Here is a 17,345-nt window from a genome sequence, read left to right on the forward strand (position 1 = left end):
TTCCGTTCATTGTCATCTCCCTGCTCACTGGCTCACCGACTTGCAGTCCCACTCAGCTGGAGGCGATGGCCTAGTGGTATTACCGTTGGATTATTAATCCAGAAACTCAGCTAATGTTCTGGGGACCCGGGTTCAAATCCCGCCATGGCAGATGGTGGAATTTGAACTCAATAAATAATATCTGGAATTAAGCATTACTGATGACCATGAAACCAATGTCGATTGTCATTAAACCCATCTGGTTCGCCAATGTCCTTTAGGGAAGGAAATCTGCCATCCTTACCTGGTCTGGCCTACATGTGACTCCAGAGCCACAGCAATGTGGTTGACTCTCAAATTCCCTCCAAGGGTAACTTGGGATGGGCAATAAATGCTGGCCAGCCAGCGACGCCCATGTCCTACGAATTAATTTTAAAAACTTGCATCGTTGAATTGAGACTCCGAAGTTCATTCCCCCACAGGCTGTCCTTGAACAATGGGACAAAAGATGTCCTTTTAAGGGACATGGGACAACAAGCAGTTAAAATAAGGGACAGTCCCCCAATCACCCTGTTTGAAAGTTCCAATTAACATCTCCCTTTTCCGATGGGTGAAGAGAATTTCACAATTCCCTCCCTCGTTCTTAGAAAAGTGTTTCCTAGTTTTGCTCCTGATCGGCCTATCCATTTCAAGATACATTGATGTTGATACCCCTTTGTCCTCAATTTCCAAGAGGAGAAGTAAGGGCGGCACGGTGGCACAGTAATAAGCACTTCTGCCTCACAGCACCAGGGACCTGGGTCCGATTCCCGGCTTTGGTCACTGTCTGTGTGGAGTCTGCACATTCTGCCCCTGTCTGTATGGGTTTCTTCTGGGTGCTCCAACTTCCTCCCACAGTCCAAAGATGTGCGGATTAGGTTGACTGGCCATGCTAAATTGCCCCTTAGTGTCGGGGGGGGTGGTTAGCAGGATGAATACATGGCGTTATGGGGATAGGACCTGGGTGGGATTGTGGTCAGTGCAGACTCAATGGGCTGAATGGCCTCCTTCTGCACTGTAGGGATTCTATGATTCTATGACTGGAATTTTACCGGCATGCCTGCCCCGATTCTGAGGACGGGCGAGGTTCGGGAGAACGGCATTCTTTGTTGGTCTTGGGCGGGAACCTCAGGCAGACGTGCCGGTAAAATTCTGCCCTATGATTCTACTCACCAACTCTCCGGAAAGGGATTTGAACTCAAGTCCAACTCAGAGACAAAAGTTCCAACACTGCGGCAAGACTGTCAATCCGGTCCAGAGAGGGCAGCTCAGTGAGAGGCAGTGATCCAAGCTGTTTAGTGGTGGACTCAGTTCATGCATTCTGTGTAAATTAATACTTTCCTTATTAATACTTATGGAGAATTAATGTTTGTTTGATCAAATGATTCCTTTTATTGATGGTTCGAATTGACAGGGAGATCGTCTAACAGTGGGTCAGTGCAACCTCCCCATCGAATTTTAATAGGCAATTGCTGGCAGTGATTTTTCCGCAATCATGGTTCTTATCTCCTGATGCAAATCGTGCCAGTACAGTGACACCTGTCAATCCTGGGTGACATATAAATGAGGGGATAATGAGATGGAAATGATTCACCGTGCCTCTATTACCTCCACCACAGACAACACAGGAAGTCAGGCAACACCAGGAGAAAGACACAGGATGAGTATGTCACTCCGCAATTACTTTGAAAGCGATCTCAGCAGAGACCACCAACTTCTAAAGAAGAAATCTGTGATTCCAATTGCGGATTGAAAAGGCCATTTAACAAAGTTTCACATTTTAAATTAAAGCTTTCAGCACGGTGGCAACGGTAGTTAGCACCTCTGCCTCGCAGTGCCAGGGACCCGGGTTCAATTCCTGCCTTGGATGACTGTCTGCGTGGAGTTTGCACATTCTCCTCGTGCCTGCGTGGGTTTCCTCCGGGTCCTCCGGTTCCCTCCCACATTCCAAAAATACGCGGGTTAGGTGGATTGGCCGTGTTAAATTGACCCTTGGTGTCAGGGGGATTAGCTAGGGTAAATATGTGGGGTTACGGGGATAGGGCCTGGGTGGGATTGTGGTCGGTGCAGACTCGATGGGCCAAATGGCCTCCTTCTGAACTGTAGGGATTCCATGATTCTATGATTTTACTGTGACAAATGTCAAACGAAGCAAGTACTACGAGCTTAATACTCAGGGTGGGATTTTCTGGCTGCACCCGCCCGAAAACCGAAAATTCCCACCCGAGGTCAATGGACCTTTGCATAGTCCACCTCCCACCCCCACCCCGCCCGCTGCGATTCCCATGGTGGGCGGGATGGAAAACTTCCACCCTCTGTCTCATATGCATTTATACTTTAAACCCGGGGCAGGCAGAGATATCATGGATTCTAGTGTTTCTCCTGTTTCTGTGCCCCTTAACAACCCACCCCATCACATCCTTTGGGTGCCCAGAATTGGGGACCATAGTCACAATGGGGTTAGATTCTTTTGTACAGGTTTAGTAAAGCTTCTTGTCTTTTGAACTCTAAGCTTCTAATTACAAAGTCCATTGAAAGTTCAGGTTTCAGCACGATGCACTTTACAACCACAGCTTGTCAGATAATTACACACAACTTTGTCGTGTATATTATACCACCAGCTCCGTTTCTTTGAGCCTGACCCTACACAATATCAGGACAGCAACCTCCAAGAGATTGGAATCTCACAAGCACCACAAACAACAATCCTGTGGATAAATGAGAATATCCTAAACTAATGCTGACATATTCAGAGAATCATAGAATTTATAGAATCTCGACAGTGCAAAAGGGGGCCATTTGGCCTATCGAGTCTGCACCGACCACAATCCTACCCAGGCCCTATCCCCATAACCCCATGCATTTACCCTAGCTAGTCCCCCTGACACTATGGGGCAATGCCCAATCAACCTAACCCGCACATCTTTGGACTGTGGGAGGAAACCGGAGCACCCAGAGGAAAGCCACGCAGACGCGAGGGGAACGTGCAAACTCCATACGGACAGCGTTCCATTGATGTATGATTTCTGGTTTCACATCCAAGTTTAAAAATGGCAAAACCTTTCATTAAATTAGCACCAACCAATTCACCTGCAATAATGTGTTGTTTCTGCCCACAGAAGTGAATGTTGTTAACAGAAAAATTATACTTTGCATTGAGTGATAAGTATTTTCTCACTTTGAATTGAAACTGACCACAATGCCCAATGTGCTTATCGTAACAAACTCCCGGGAAGCATCATCTAATTCGAGTTGCTGGTACACATGACTCATGTCCAACTTTGTTTAAGATTGACCTCCTACTAGCATTGCGTACAGGTGTTCAGATCTTGGGATTGGACATTTATCCAGTTTGGTGACCTGATTAACTGTTAACTTATAATTGCCACAAATGTGGATGATCTTGTCTGGTTTCAATACGGGAACTACAGGTGCTGCCCATTCTGAAAACTGAACCAGCTGCATAATGGCTAGATCTTCCAACCTATTTAATTCAGTACTATTTTCTCTCATTAGGCATATGGTATCGGTCTTGCCCTAAAGAATTGGGGAGTCGCCTCTGGATCCACATAAATCTTTGATTTTGCCTAACTCCCCTCAATAGGTGCTCTTGTATTTTCTTATCAGTTTGTGCAGTTCCCCTTCCGCACTTGTAAAATCTCAGCTCAATTCAACTTGATTTTTTGAAGTCAATTGTGGCCGAGAGGGCTTGGTCTTTCACCCGTCGGCATTATCACTGGGAGCTGGCTTGGCCATTGTCCATAACTTACAGGTAACATTGTGGTGCCTTTGATTCATCGTTTCTCACGTAAAAGTCTTCAAGTTGGCAGACATGCTCTTCAAGTTCAATGGTCGGACTCCCTGTCTTAGGGACTGTAATGTATGCTCATCCATCGCAATGGCTGATGCCCTTGCATCCACTTCCATCTTAAGAGGCTTCCCATTTACCCAGAGCGTTATAGTAATTGGGTCTATCTTGCCTGTTTTTAGATTAAACAGAGAGCGAATAGCAGAATCTACATTGTATAATTGGTTGATAGATCACTTGCCGATCTTGGCTTAGCTCTGCACTGCTTTATCAATTGTCCTCCTTTGTGGCAGTAGAAACACTCAGCCTCCTTAAATCCACATGATTCAGGAATGTGGTTGACTCCAAATCGGTAACATTCCACTTTAAACATAACTGACTGATTGCGTATTCTGTACTTGTTTTTCAGTGGCTGAAATTGTTTCCTGCTTCTCAGCTGCTTCAGCGGTTTTGGCACCTTAGTAGGCTCTGCGCTCCTGCCCTAACTGGTGAACAATGCCATTTTGTGTAGCCAGCAGCTCTTGTGCACCCTTTTTTCAGTGTTTTCCATGGCCAGCGCTATCTCCATTGCTCGTTTAAAATTTGTGTCAACTTCTGCAAGCAATCTGCATTGAATTGTGTCATTGTTAATGCGACAGACTAACCTATCCCGCAACATGTCATTTAGGGTGGCTCCAAAATCATATTGCTCTGAAACTTGCATCAGCACGAAACTTCACATCGGCACGGTAGCACAGTGGTTAGCACTGCTGCTTCACAGCTCCAGGGGCCTGGGTTCGATTCCCGGCTTGGGTCACTGTCTGTGTGGAGTTTGCACATTCTCCTCGTGTCTGCGTGGGTTTCCTCCGGGTGCTCCGGTTTCCTCCCACAGTCCAAAGATGTGTGGGTTAGGTTGATTGGCCCAGTTAAAAATTGCCCCTTAGAGTCCTAAAATGCGTAGGTTGGGGGGATTAGCGGGTAAATATGTGGGGGTAGGGCCTGGGTGGGATTGTGGTCGGTGCAGACTCGATGGGCCGAATGGCCTCCTTCTGCACTGTAGGGTTTCTATGATTTCTATGATTTAGAACATAGAACATAGAACAGTACAGCACAGAACAGGCCCTTCGGCCCACGATGTTGTGCCGAGCTTTATCTGAAACCAAGATCAAGCTATCCCACTCCCTATCATCCTGGTGTGCTCCATGTGCCTATCCAATAACCGCTTAAATGTTCCTAAAGTGTCTGACTCCACTATCACTGCAGGCAGTCCATTCCACACCCCAACCACTCTCTGCGTGAAGAACCTACCTCTGATATCCTTCCTATATCTCCCACCATGAACCCTATAGTTATGCCCCCTTGTAATAGCTCCATCCACCCGAGGAAATAGTCTTTGAACGTTCACATCGTTTAGCAATGTAAGTCGCGATTGATCCACCTGGGGCTCTCGCTCTGAAATTAAATTGGAATCTCTGGCGTATGACTGATGATTGTGGATGCAATTGAACCTTCACTAAATCCACAAGCTCACTGAATGATTTGGAGTCAGGCATATTTGGGGCTGTAAGACTGTGAATGAAGTTATTGGATTAGCCAAGAGAGCTCTCCAAACTTTCAAGTCTGGCCTGAAAGAAACTTAGGAGGAACCTTGGAGACACCAACATTTCATGATTTCCCCTTAGCTTTCATACCACTCCACATGTAAAAATGGGAGTTCCACCAGCAGAGCTGCTAATGAGATGTCATCTCAGAACGAGACTGAGCCTCGTGTTTCCAAATTTGTCAGGGAGGGTAGAAGCCAGCCAAAGTTATCAGAAAACAAGCCATAATTTGCATAGTATAGCATGATAACTTATGGCAAATGAAGCAAGATATGCCAGAATCTTTGGTAGTGGATGATTCTGGATCCCCAGAATTATTGGGTGGAATTTTCCAATCTCGCCACCACTACCAACAGGACCGGAGAATCTCAGCCACAGGCAAGTTCGGAGAATTCTGGCCGTTATCTCTAAGGCCAGACCACTGTCACACCAAGTGAGCATGGAGAGACGGATCGTTTGTAAACATGTGGACCACTTGCAGAATAGAGAGATGCTCCAGTCAGCATTGCCATCAAGAAATGTTTTCAAACTCATAAGCACCAAAGTACCTGCTTGACTTGTAGATATGTTATAGATATGATGGATGTCTCCGTGGGATAGTGTGAACCACCTGTACCAGACGAAGTACCTGTTATTACAGTTCCTGTTAATGTCGATCCTGAGGAAGAATCTCAGATTACAGAATTACACTGCTCTGCAAAAAACAGAAAAGCCCCTCAACAACTCGATTTATAATTGTTCATCTTGTCGTGTACATAATGTTTAGTTAATATTTAAGACCGAGTGAATTAGTTATTGAAAATTATATAAAGGACTTAAAGGGGGAGGGATGTGGTGATTGTCTCTTTAAGGACAACACAGTGGAGTAAGGATCACATGGCCTGTGTGATCAATTGGGACTCGGAGATGTAGAATTACTGTAGAATTACCCCATGGTGAGAGCGTCTCGTAGACAAAGAGACATTTTGGGAGTTAGCTACAGCCATGAGGTTGCTGTACAATACTTATTATATACATTTTGTGTTCATTAATTAAGTCTGTGAAAGTGCATCATTCCCCTGTGTCATGAAGTTAAACAATGAAGCTCGTTATTGTCTGCACCTTGTTATAAGTTGAGTGTGGAGTCTCCCTCGGGTGAGAAGGGCTCCGAGGCAGAAATATTTTGAGAGCTCACTACAGCCCATTGAGCTGCTGTACAATTCTTATTAATGAATAACTTTTGTGTTCACTGATAGAGTTTGTGGAAGTGCATCTTTACACAGGTCCTGGTAGATTCTCTCACTGCCCAATGCTAGCTGCTCTGGCCACAGACTGCTCTCTCATGGATCTTTTTTGTACTCATTCGTGGGACATGGGCATCGCTGGCTGGCCAGCATTTATTGCCCATCCCTAGTTGCCCTTGAACTGAGTGGCTTGCTAAGCAATTTCAGAGAGCATTTGAGAGTCAACCACATTGCTGTGGCTCTGGAGTCACACGTAGGCCAGACCGGGTAAGGATGGCAGATTTCCTTCCCTGACGGACATTAGTGAACCAGATGGGCTTTTCCGAAAATTGACAATGGTTTAATGGTCATTGGCAGATTCTTAATTCCAGATTTTTTAAGAATTGAATTCAAATTCCACCATCTGCTGTGGTGGGATTCGAACCCGGGTCCCCAGAACATGAGCTGAGTTTCTGGATCAATAGTCTAGTGATAATATCACTCGGCCATCACCTCCCTGGCTGACTGCCCCACTGACTGTGAAGAAGATACGAGGAAAAAAAAAGAGCCTTCCTCTCTCAACCCAACACCATGGGAACACCACACACAGGTCTGTTTTCAGATAGAGTTGCAAATCAATTACCTTTAACTTTAAACTTTTCCTTTGATCTGAAAAGAATACTTTAAAACCTTTCCTTGTCGACCAGTTGCCAAACCCTTCTCTCGAGATGCCTGGAGACAGACAATCTCCAGAGAAACAGTTAATGAGGCTTCCATTATTAAAGTTTAACTCCTCCCAACATGGCTTTTCTAACATAACATGGGCCTTTGATGTGGAATTACCTCCAGCCTGTCGTCAGCTACTCAAACCAGGTACTCATTCATTTATGCTGGATTTAAAAATATATAACTTCCACCAAACTAAAAATAATCTTCTAGCGTACGCATTTGTACTGGTTTTTAGAACTAACAGCCAAAACCAGAATGCCAAAGATTTGATTTGATTTGATTTGTTATTGTCACATGTATTAACATACAGTGAAAAGTATTGTTCCTTGCACGCTATACAAACAAAACATACCGTTCATAGAGAAGGAAACGAGAGAGTGCAGAATGTAGTGTCACAGTCATAGCGAGGGTGTAGAGAAAGATCAACTTAATGCAAGGTAAGTCCATTCAAAATGGCAGCAGGGAAGAAGCTGTTCTTGACTCGGTTGGTACCTGACCTCAGACTTTTGTATCTTTTTCCCGAAGGAAGAAGGTGGAAGAGAGAATGTCCGGGGTGCGTAGGGTCCTTAATTATGCTGGTTGCTTTGCTGAGGCAGCAGGAAGTGTAGACAGAGTCAATGGATGGGAGGCTGGTTTGCGTGATGGATTGGGCTACATTCACGACCTTTTGTAGTTCCTTGAGGTTTTGGGCAGAGCAGGAGCCATACCCAGCTGTGATGCAACCAGAAAGAATGCTTTCTATGGGGCATCTGTAAATGTTGGTGAGAGTCGTAGCTGACATGCCAAAGTTCCTTAGTCTTCTGAGAAAGTAGAGTAAAGGGAGGAAAGTGGTGGGAGGGTGAATCACCAAAGAAGAATATTCTAGAAAGATGAAGAAATCACTTAAGATTGCAGACAAGGACAGAGGAGATAGGAACAGGAAAAGGCTGCACATCTCCTCCAGCTCACTCTGCCATTCAGAAAGATTAAATCTGGTGTTCTACCTAAACGCCACTTCCCCATACTATCCACATATCTTTTCGATTCCCCCTCAGATAACAAAAATCTATCACTTCCAGTCTTGTACATATTTAATGACCAAGTATCAAGGTGACATAGTGGTTAGCACTACTGCCTCACAGTGCCAGGAACCCGGGTTCGATTCCTGGCTTGGGTCACTGTCTGTGCTCCGGTTTCCTCCCACAGTCTGAAAGACGTGCTGGTTAGGTGAATTGGCCATGTTAAATTCTCCCTCAGTGTCAGAATTTACAGGCATTCTGGGCAGGTGCCAGAGTGTGACGACAAGGGGATTTCCACAGTAACTTCATTGCAGTGTTAATGTAAATCGACTTGTGACATTAATAAGTAAACTTGAAGAGATTTCCAAAGAATCACAACCGTCTGAATGAAGAATTTTATCTTCATCCCGGTCCTAAATGGCTGACCCCTTCCCCTGAGACTATGGCCAGGATTCTCCGATTTCGCCCATGGCTGGGATTATCTCGTCCCACTGTTGTGAATGGCGATTTGGCTGAGCGCCAAACTCTCCATTCACGCTGGCTGCGGTAGGGTGCATTCAGGACTGGAGAATTCAGGCCTATGTCCTCTAGTTCTAGACTCTTCAGCCAAAGGCATTCTCCCTGTGTTATGGACAGGGGAGAGAGATAAACTGAAGCCTCCAATTCTCCTTCCCTTGGCCTGTAATCAGTGTGGTTTATTTTTGAAAGGGTTAATTCTGAAGATAATTGATCATTATCAAAGATAATTGATGGGGGAAGGGCTGTGGATGTAGTTTATATGGACTTAAGTAAGGCTTTTGACAAGGTCCCACATGGCAGACTGATACAAAAATTAAAATCACATGGCATTCGGAGTGGACTGGCTGGATGAATACAGAACTGGCTTGGTTATAGAAGACGCACCTGAAGAAGGAGCGACACTCCAAAAGCTTGTGCTACCAAATAAACCTGTTGGACTTTAACCTGGTGTTGTAAGACTTCTTACTGTACATTGGTTATAGAAGACAGAGAGTCGCGGCGGAAGGATGCTTTTCAGAATGGAGATCTGTAGCTAGTGGTGTTCCGCAGGGATCAGTGCTATGATCTGGAGGAAAATATGGGTGGTCTGATTAATAAGTTTGCGGATGACACGAAGATTGGTTGGATTTGTTGAAAGTGCCGGGGATTGTCAGAGGATACAACAGGGTGTAAACAGTTTGGAAACTTGGGCACAGAAATGGCAGATGGAGTTTAATCTGGACAAGTGCGAGGTGTGTATTTTGGAGGATCAAATTTAGGTGTGAACTATACTGTAAATGGCAGAACCCTTAGGAACATTTACATCCAGAGAGGTCTGGGCATGCAGGTCCACAGTTCCCTAAAAGTGGCAACACAGGTGACCAAGGTGATTAAGAAGGCATGTTTGCCTTCATCAGCCGGGACACTGGGTAAAAGAGTTGAGAAATCATGTTGCAGCTATATAAAATCTTTGTTAGGCCACATTTGGAGTATTGCGTGCAGTTCTGGTCACCACACTACCAGAAGGACGTGGAAGCTTTGGAGAGAGCGCCAAGAAGGTTCACCAGGATGCTGCCTGGTCTCCAGGGTGTTGGCTCTGAGGAGAGGTTGAATAAACTAGGATTGTTTTCACTGGAAAGACAGAAGCTGAGGGGAGACCTGATAGAGGTCTACAAAATTATGGGAGGCATAGACAGGGTGGATAGTCAGAGGCTTTTTCCCAGAGTGGAAGTGTCAATTACAAGGGGGCACAGGTTCAAGGTGAGAGGGAGAAAGGTTAAGGGAGATGTGCGGGGGAAACTTTTCATGCAGAGAGTGGTGGGTGCTGCCAGAGCAATACCTGAATAAATACATATGTAAACAGCTGAATGAAAGGCAACAATCCATCAACACAATCTACAAACTCACCAGTGTAGGTGCTAAATCTCTCGTGCGATTGCTGCGCCGATGTATCATTAAAATGAGCAGTTGAGGAGTTTTAAAATTTCAGAAGAATGCCATTTTGATCTCCCCATCGCTGCCCATTGCTTTTGATTCTGAGAGGCATAGACAGGGTGGAGAGTCAGAGGCTTTTTCCCAGGGTGGGAGTCTCAATTACAACGGGGCACAGGTTCAAGGTGGGAGGGGGAAAGTTTAAGGGAGATGTGCGGGGGGAGGTTTTTCACGCAAAGAGTGGTGGGTGCCTGGAACGCGCTGCCAGAGGAGGTGGTGGAAGCGGGCACATTAGCAACATTTAAGAGGCATCTGAATGGGTACATGAACAGGGAGGGAATAGAGGGATATGGACCTAGTAAGGGCAGAAGGTTTTTTTTAGTTTAGTTAGGGCATCTTGATCGGCATGGACTTGGAGGGCTGAAGGGCCTGTATCTGTGCTGTTCTTTTCTTTGTTGTTTATTCTTTGTTCTAACGTGTCGTCAATTTGAAAGTTGACAGTGGCAGACTTCCATGGGTTTAAACACAGAGCATTTGTTTATTCCCACACTCACTCACAAATTCTAACACTATGTCAATCACACATCACACACCAAAGGAAGATGCGATTAAAGAAGGTAGTGCACTTCTGCAAGTATTAAAATCAAGCAGGATAGTTCACATGTCCTTGAGAGCCCAGTGAGGGAGGGAGCTTTTCCAACTCACGAATTGTAGTTCAGGTAAGTTCACAAGGCTGGGGTCAAAACTGCAATGTTTTGTCTAATGGAGGATGCTAACTGGTCATGTAGACAGGCATTGGTGGCGACTGTAACAAGAAGTCAAATTCCTTTCACAGATAAACTTGGAGCTTTCTGGAAACAGGTTGGAGGAGGCTTTTTTTCTTCGTTTAAGCCTGACAGTTATTAAAAGCCAAGATGGCACATTCTTTTGTTGCAGCTTTTATCGTGTTGTTGATGTTGTTCTGAGGTCTGTTCTGTTTTTGAATGAAAGATTTTCAACATCAGAGAACAGTTTCAATCACATGATTAACAGGCATTGACACATGATGGAAGGCAAATAGTGGTCTGACAGTCATAATGAATTTGTTTTAGTCACAAGGTCAAAGGTCATTGACATTCACTAGAAGGCAAGTTGTGACCTTTCACACCTCATCTGTGGATAACTGGTCTCAACAACCTTCCTTCGCTCCATTGCAAACCTGGAATCATAGAGTCTAGCTGTCTGTTCTTCTTTTTTTGAGGTAAACCTCAACAGTAGATTTGAAATTCCATATAAGAGTGCTTTTTTTTATTCATTTGTGGGACATGGGTGTCACTGGCTGGGCCAGCATTTATTGCCCGTCCCTAGTTGCCCTTGGAGGGCTATTGAGAGTCAACCACATTGCTGTGGCTCTGGAGACACATGTAGGCCAGACCAGGTAAGAATGGCAGATTTCCTTCCCTAAAGGACATTAGTGAATCAGATGGGTTTTTCCCGACAATTGGCAATGGTTTCATGGTCATCAGTAGATTCTTAATTCCAGATTTTTTTTATTGAATTCAAATTCCACCGTCAGCCGTGGTGGGATTCGCAATTGGGTCCCCAGAGCATTAGCTGAGTTTCTAGATTAATAGTCTAGCATTAATATCACGCGGCCATCGCCTCTCCATATTATTATTTGGGTGGTGCGATGACACAGTGGTTAGCACTGCTGCCTCACAGCGCCAGAGACCTGGGTTCAATTCCAGCCTTGGGTCACTGACTGGGTGAGGTCTGCACGTTCTCCCCGTGTCTGCGTGGGTTTCCTTCGGGTGCTCCAGGTTTTCCCACACTCCAAAGGCAGGTTAAGCAAATTCGCCATGCTAAATAGTCCCTTAGTGTCAGGGTAAATATGTGGGGTTATGGAGATAGGGCCTGGATGGGATTGCGGTCGGTGCAGACTCGATGGGCTGAATGGCCTCCTTCTGCACAGTAGAATTCTATGATTTATTCTATGATCTTTCGATATGGTACTTTCCAGAACCTTTTATAGAACATAGAACATAGAACAATACAGCACAGAACAGGCCCTTCGGCCCACGATGTTGTGCCGACCTTCATCTGAAACCAAGATCAAGCTATCCCACTCCCTACCATCCTGGTGTGCTCCATGTGCCTATCCAATAACCGCTTAAATGTTCCTAAAGTGTCTGACTCCACTATCACTGCAGGCAGTCCATTCCACACCCCAACCACTCTCTGCGTGAAGAACCTACCTCTGATATCCTTCCTATATCTCCCACCATGAACCCTATAGTTATGCCCCCTTGTAATAGCTCCATCCACCCGAGGAAATAGTCTTTGAACGTTCACTCGATCTATCCCCTTCATCATTTTATAAACCTCTATTAAGTCTCCCCTCAATCTCCTCCGCTCCAGAGAGAACAGCCCCAGCTCCCTCAACCTTTCCTCATAAGACCAACACTCCAAACCAGGCAGCATCCTGGTAAATCTCCTCTGCACTCTTTCCAGCGCTTCCACATCCTTCTTATAGTGAGGTGACCAGAACTGCACGCAATATTCCAAATGCGGTCTCACCAAGGTCCTGTACAGTTGCAGCATAACCCCACGGCTCTTAAACTCCAACCCCCTGTTAATAAAAGCTAACACACTATATGCCTTCTTCCCAGCTCTATCCACTTGAGTGGCAACCTTTAGAGATCTGTGGATATGGACCCCAAGATCTCTCTGTTCCTCCACAGTCTTCAGAACCCTACCTTTGACCCTGTAATCCACATTTAAATTAGTCCTATCAAAATGAATCACCTCACATTTATCAGGGTTAAACTCCATTTGCCATTTTTCAGCCCAGCTTTGCATCCTATCTATGTCTCTTTGCAGCCTACAACACCCCTCCACCTCATCCACTACTCCACCAATCTTGGTGTCATCAGCAAATTTACTGATCCACCCTTCAGCCCCCTCCTCTAAGTCATTAATAAAAATCACAAAGAGCAGAGGACCAAGCACTGATCCCTGTGGCACTCCGCTAGCAACCTGCCTCCAGTCCGAAAATTTTCCATCCACCACCACCCTCTGTCTTCGATCAGATAGCCAGTTACCTATCCAATCGGCCAACTTTCCCTCTATCCCACACCTCCTTACTTTCATCATAAGCCGACCGTGGGGGACCTTATCAAAGGCCTTACTAAAATCCATGTATATGACATCAACCGCCCTACCTTCATCAACACACCTAGTTACCTCCTCAAAAAATTCTATCAAATTTGTGAGGCACGACTTGCCCTTCACAAATCCGTGCTGACTATCCCGGATTAATCCGCATCTTTCTAAATGGTCGTAAATCCCATCCCTAAGGACCTTTTCCATCAATTTACCAACCACCGAAGTCAGACTAACCGGTCTATAATTACCAGGGTCATTTCTATTCCCTTTCTTAAACAGAGGAACAACATTTGCCACTCTCCAGTCCTCTGGCACCATCCCCGTGGACAGTGAGGACCCAAAGATCAAAGCCAAAGGCTCTGCAATCTCATCCCTCGCCTCCCAAAGAATCCTAGGATACATTTCATCAGGCCCAGGGGACTTATCGACCTTCAGTTTATTCAAAACTGCCAATACATCCTCCCTCCGAACATCTATTTCCTCCAGCCTATTAGCCTGTAACACCTTCTCTTCCTGAAAAACATGGCCCCTCTCCTTGGTGAACACTGAAGAAAAGTATTCATTCATCACCTCGCCTATCTCTACTGATTCCATACACAAGTTCCCACCACTGTCGTTGACCGGCCCTAACCTCACCCTGGTCATTCTTTTATTCCTCACATAAGAGTAAAAAGCCTTGGGGTTTTCCTTGATCCGACCCGCCAAGGACTTCTCATGTCCCCTCCTAGCTCTCCTCAGCCCCTTTTTCAGCTCATTCCTTGCTAACTTGTAACCCTCAATCGAGCCATCTGAACCTTGTTTCCTCATCCCTACATAAGCTTCCCTCTTCCTTTTCACAAGACATTCCACCTCTTTTGTGAACCACGGTTCCCTCACTCGGCCATTTCCTCCCTGCCTGACAGGGACATACCTATCAAGGACACCCAGTATTTGTTCCTTGAAAAAGTTCCACTTTTCATCAGTGCCTTTCCCTGACAGTTTCTGTTCCCATCTTATGCCCCCTAATTCTTGCCTAATCGCATCATAATTACCTCTCCCCCAATTGTAAGCCTTGCCCTGCCGTCCGGCCCTATCCCTCTCCATTGCAATAACAAAAGACACCGAATTGTGGTCACTATCTCCAAAGTTCTCTCCCACAACCAAATCTAACACTTGGCCCGGTTCATTTCCCAGTACCAAATCCAATGTGGCCTCACCCCTTGTCGGCCTATCCACATATTGTGTCAGGAAACCCTCCTGCACACACTGCACAAAAAGTGCCCCATCCAAACTATTTGACCTACAAAGGTTCCAATCAATATTTGGAAAGTTAAAGTCCCCCATGACAACTACCCTGTGACCCCCACACGTATCCATAATCTGCTTAGCAATTTCTTCCTCCACATCTCTATTACTATTTGGGGGCCTATAGTAAACTCCTAACAACGTGACTGCTCCTTTCCTGTTTCTAACCGCAGCCCATATTACCTCAGTGTGCATATCCCCCTCAAAGTGCTTTTCCGCAGCCGTTAAACTATCCTTGATTAACAATGCTACTCCTCCACCTCTTTTACCAGCTTCCCTACACTTACTGAAACATCTATACCCCGGAACGTCCAACAACCATTCCTGTCCTTGTTCTACCCACGTCTCCGTAATGGCCACAACATCGTAGTCCCAAGTAGCAATCCACGCCCCAAGTTCATCCACCTTGTTCCGGATGCTCCTTGCATTGAAGTAGACACACTTCAACCCACCTTCCTGTCTACCGGTACCCACCCTTGACCTTGATACCTTCCCCAATATCTCACCACCCTCAACACTGACTTCCGGACTACAACTCCTTTTCCCACTCCCCTGACAAATTAGTTTAAATCCCCCTGAAGAGCCGTAGCAAATTTCCCTCCCAGGATATTGGTGCCCCTCTGGTTCAGGTGCACCCCGTCCTGTTTATAGAGGTCCCACCTTCCCCAGAACGTGTTCCAATTATCCACGTATCTGAAACCCTCCCTCCTGCACCATCCCTGCAACCACATGTTTAAGTGCACTCTCTCCCTGTTCCTCAACTCGCTATCACGTGGCACCGGTAGCGTACCAGAGATGACCACATGTTTTGTCTTTGCTCTCAGCTTCCAGCCCAGCTCCCGAAATTCCTGTTTTAAATCCCCGTCCCTTCTCTTACCTATGTCGTTGGTACCAATGTGTACCACGACTTGTGACTGTTTCCCCTCCCCCTTAAGAATCCGGAAAACACGGTCCGAGACGTCACGGACCCTGGCATCCGGTAGGCAACAAACCATCCTCGAGTCTCTTTTGCTGCCACAGAACCTCCTATCTATCCCTCTAACTAACGAGTCCCCAATAACTATTGCCCTCCCGCTCTCCTCCTTACCCTCCTGAGCCACAGGGACGGACTCAGTGCCGGAGATCCTCTCACTGCGGCTCACCACTGGTATGTCGTCCCCCTCAACCGTATCCAAAGCGGAATACTTATTGCTAAGGGGAACGACCACAGGGGATCCCTGCACCGACTGCTTCTTCCCAGCCCCTCTCACCGTCACCCATCTATTTTCATTCCGCGGAGTAACTGTATCCCTGAAGCTTCTGTCTATGGCCATCTCTGCATCCCTAATGATCCTAAGTTCCTCCAACTCCAGCGTCCATTGAGGTTGTATAAGGTCACTTGACCATCTTGCCAGCCATCTTAACAGTTCGTCAGGCTCTATTTTAAAAGCACAGGAAGAAGTCTCACAGAATCAGGTCAAAGTCCAATCGGTTTGTCTGGAATCATGAGCTTTTGGAGCGCTGCTCCTTCATCAAATGACTCACTCTGGAGTGACTCTGGAGAGAGTAAGCAGATCGTACTCCATTTCAATTCATAGAACAAGGCTCTCACCCCAAGAATCTATCTGGTGAACCTTTGCTGCACCCACTTGAAGGTCAATGTATCTATCTTTCCTGAGGGGAGGGAGTAGGTACGTCAGAGCACGGCTGTGGACGTGTGAGGATGGTGCGAGACAGGTGAGTGTGCCACACCATGACAGCAGATCTTCTGCTGGGTGTAGCTACAAGCAGAACAGGAGGAGGTAAGAAGACCAAAACAAATGCATATAATACTGCAGGTGCAGTAAAACCTAACAGAAGTGCAGCAAGACTTTCTTAATCTGATATTTGAGTTTTAATTATGTGTTCCAGTACGAGAGACATTCACAGACAAATGCATTGGAGAAAACAGTGATCAGTAGATTTATTTGTAATGTTAAGTAATGAATGAGGCATAAAAATCAATTAAGGCACCTTGTTATCGTACACTTAGAAATAATTGTTTATATTTTTAATAAATAACCACGGTAGCACAGTGATTAGCACCGCTGCTTCACAGTGCCAGAGACCCAGGTTCGATTTCTGGCTTGGGTCACTGTCTGTGTGGAGTTGCACGTTCTCCCCGTGTCTGCGTGGGTTTTCTCCGGGTGCTCCGGTTTCCTCCCACAATCTGAAAGACATGCAGGTTAGGTGCATTGGCCATGCTAAATTCTCACGCAGTGTACCCGAACAGGCAACTAGGGGATTTTCACAGTAACTTCATTGCAGTGTTAATGTAAGCCTACTTGCGGCATTACTAAATAAACTAAGCTTCAAATCACGGGAAGGGGGGGGGGAGTTTCCTCCGGGTGCTCCGGTTTCCTCCCACACTCCAAAGATGTGCAGGTTAGGTTGATTGGACACGTTAAATTGCCCCTTAATGTCAGGGGGATTAGCAGGGTAAATACATGGGATTACGGGGATAGGGCCTGGGTGGGATTGGTGTTTGTGCAGGTTCGATGGGCCGAATGACTTCCTCCTGAACTGTAGGGATTCTATGATTCTATGAATAATAAAGTCACCATAGTCCCAGATGACCATCGGCTCTCCTCTCAAAGGGGAGAGCTGACTGGTAGTGATTTAACCTGAGGATCAC

This window comes from Mustelus asterias, chromosome 13 (genome assembly GCF_964213995.1).
Source record: "Mustelus asterias chromosome 13, sMusAst1.hap1.1, whole genome shotgun sequence".
NCBI lineage: Eukaryota > Metazoa > Chordata > Chondrichthyes > Carcharhiniformes > Triakidae > Mustelus > Mustelus asterias.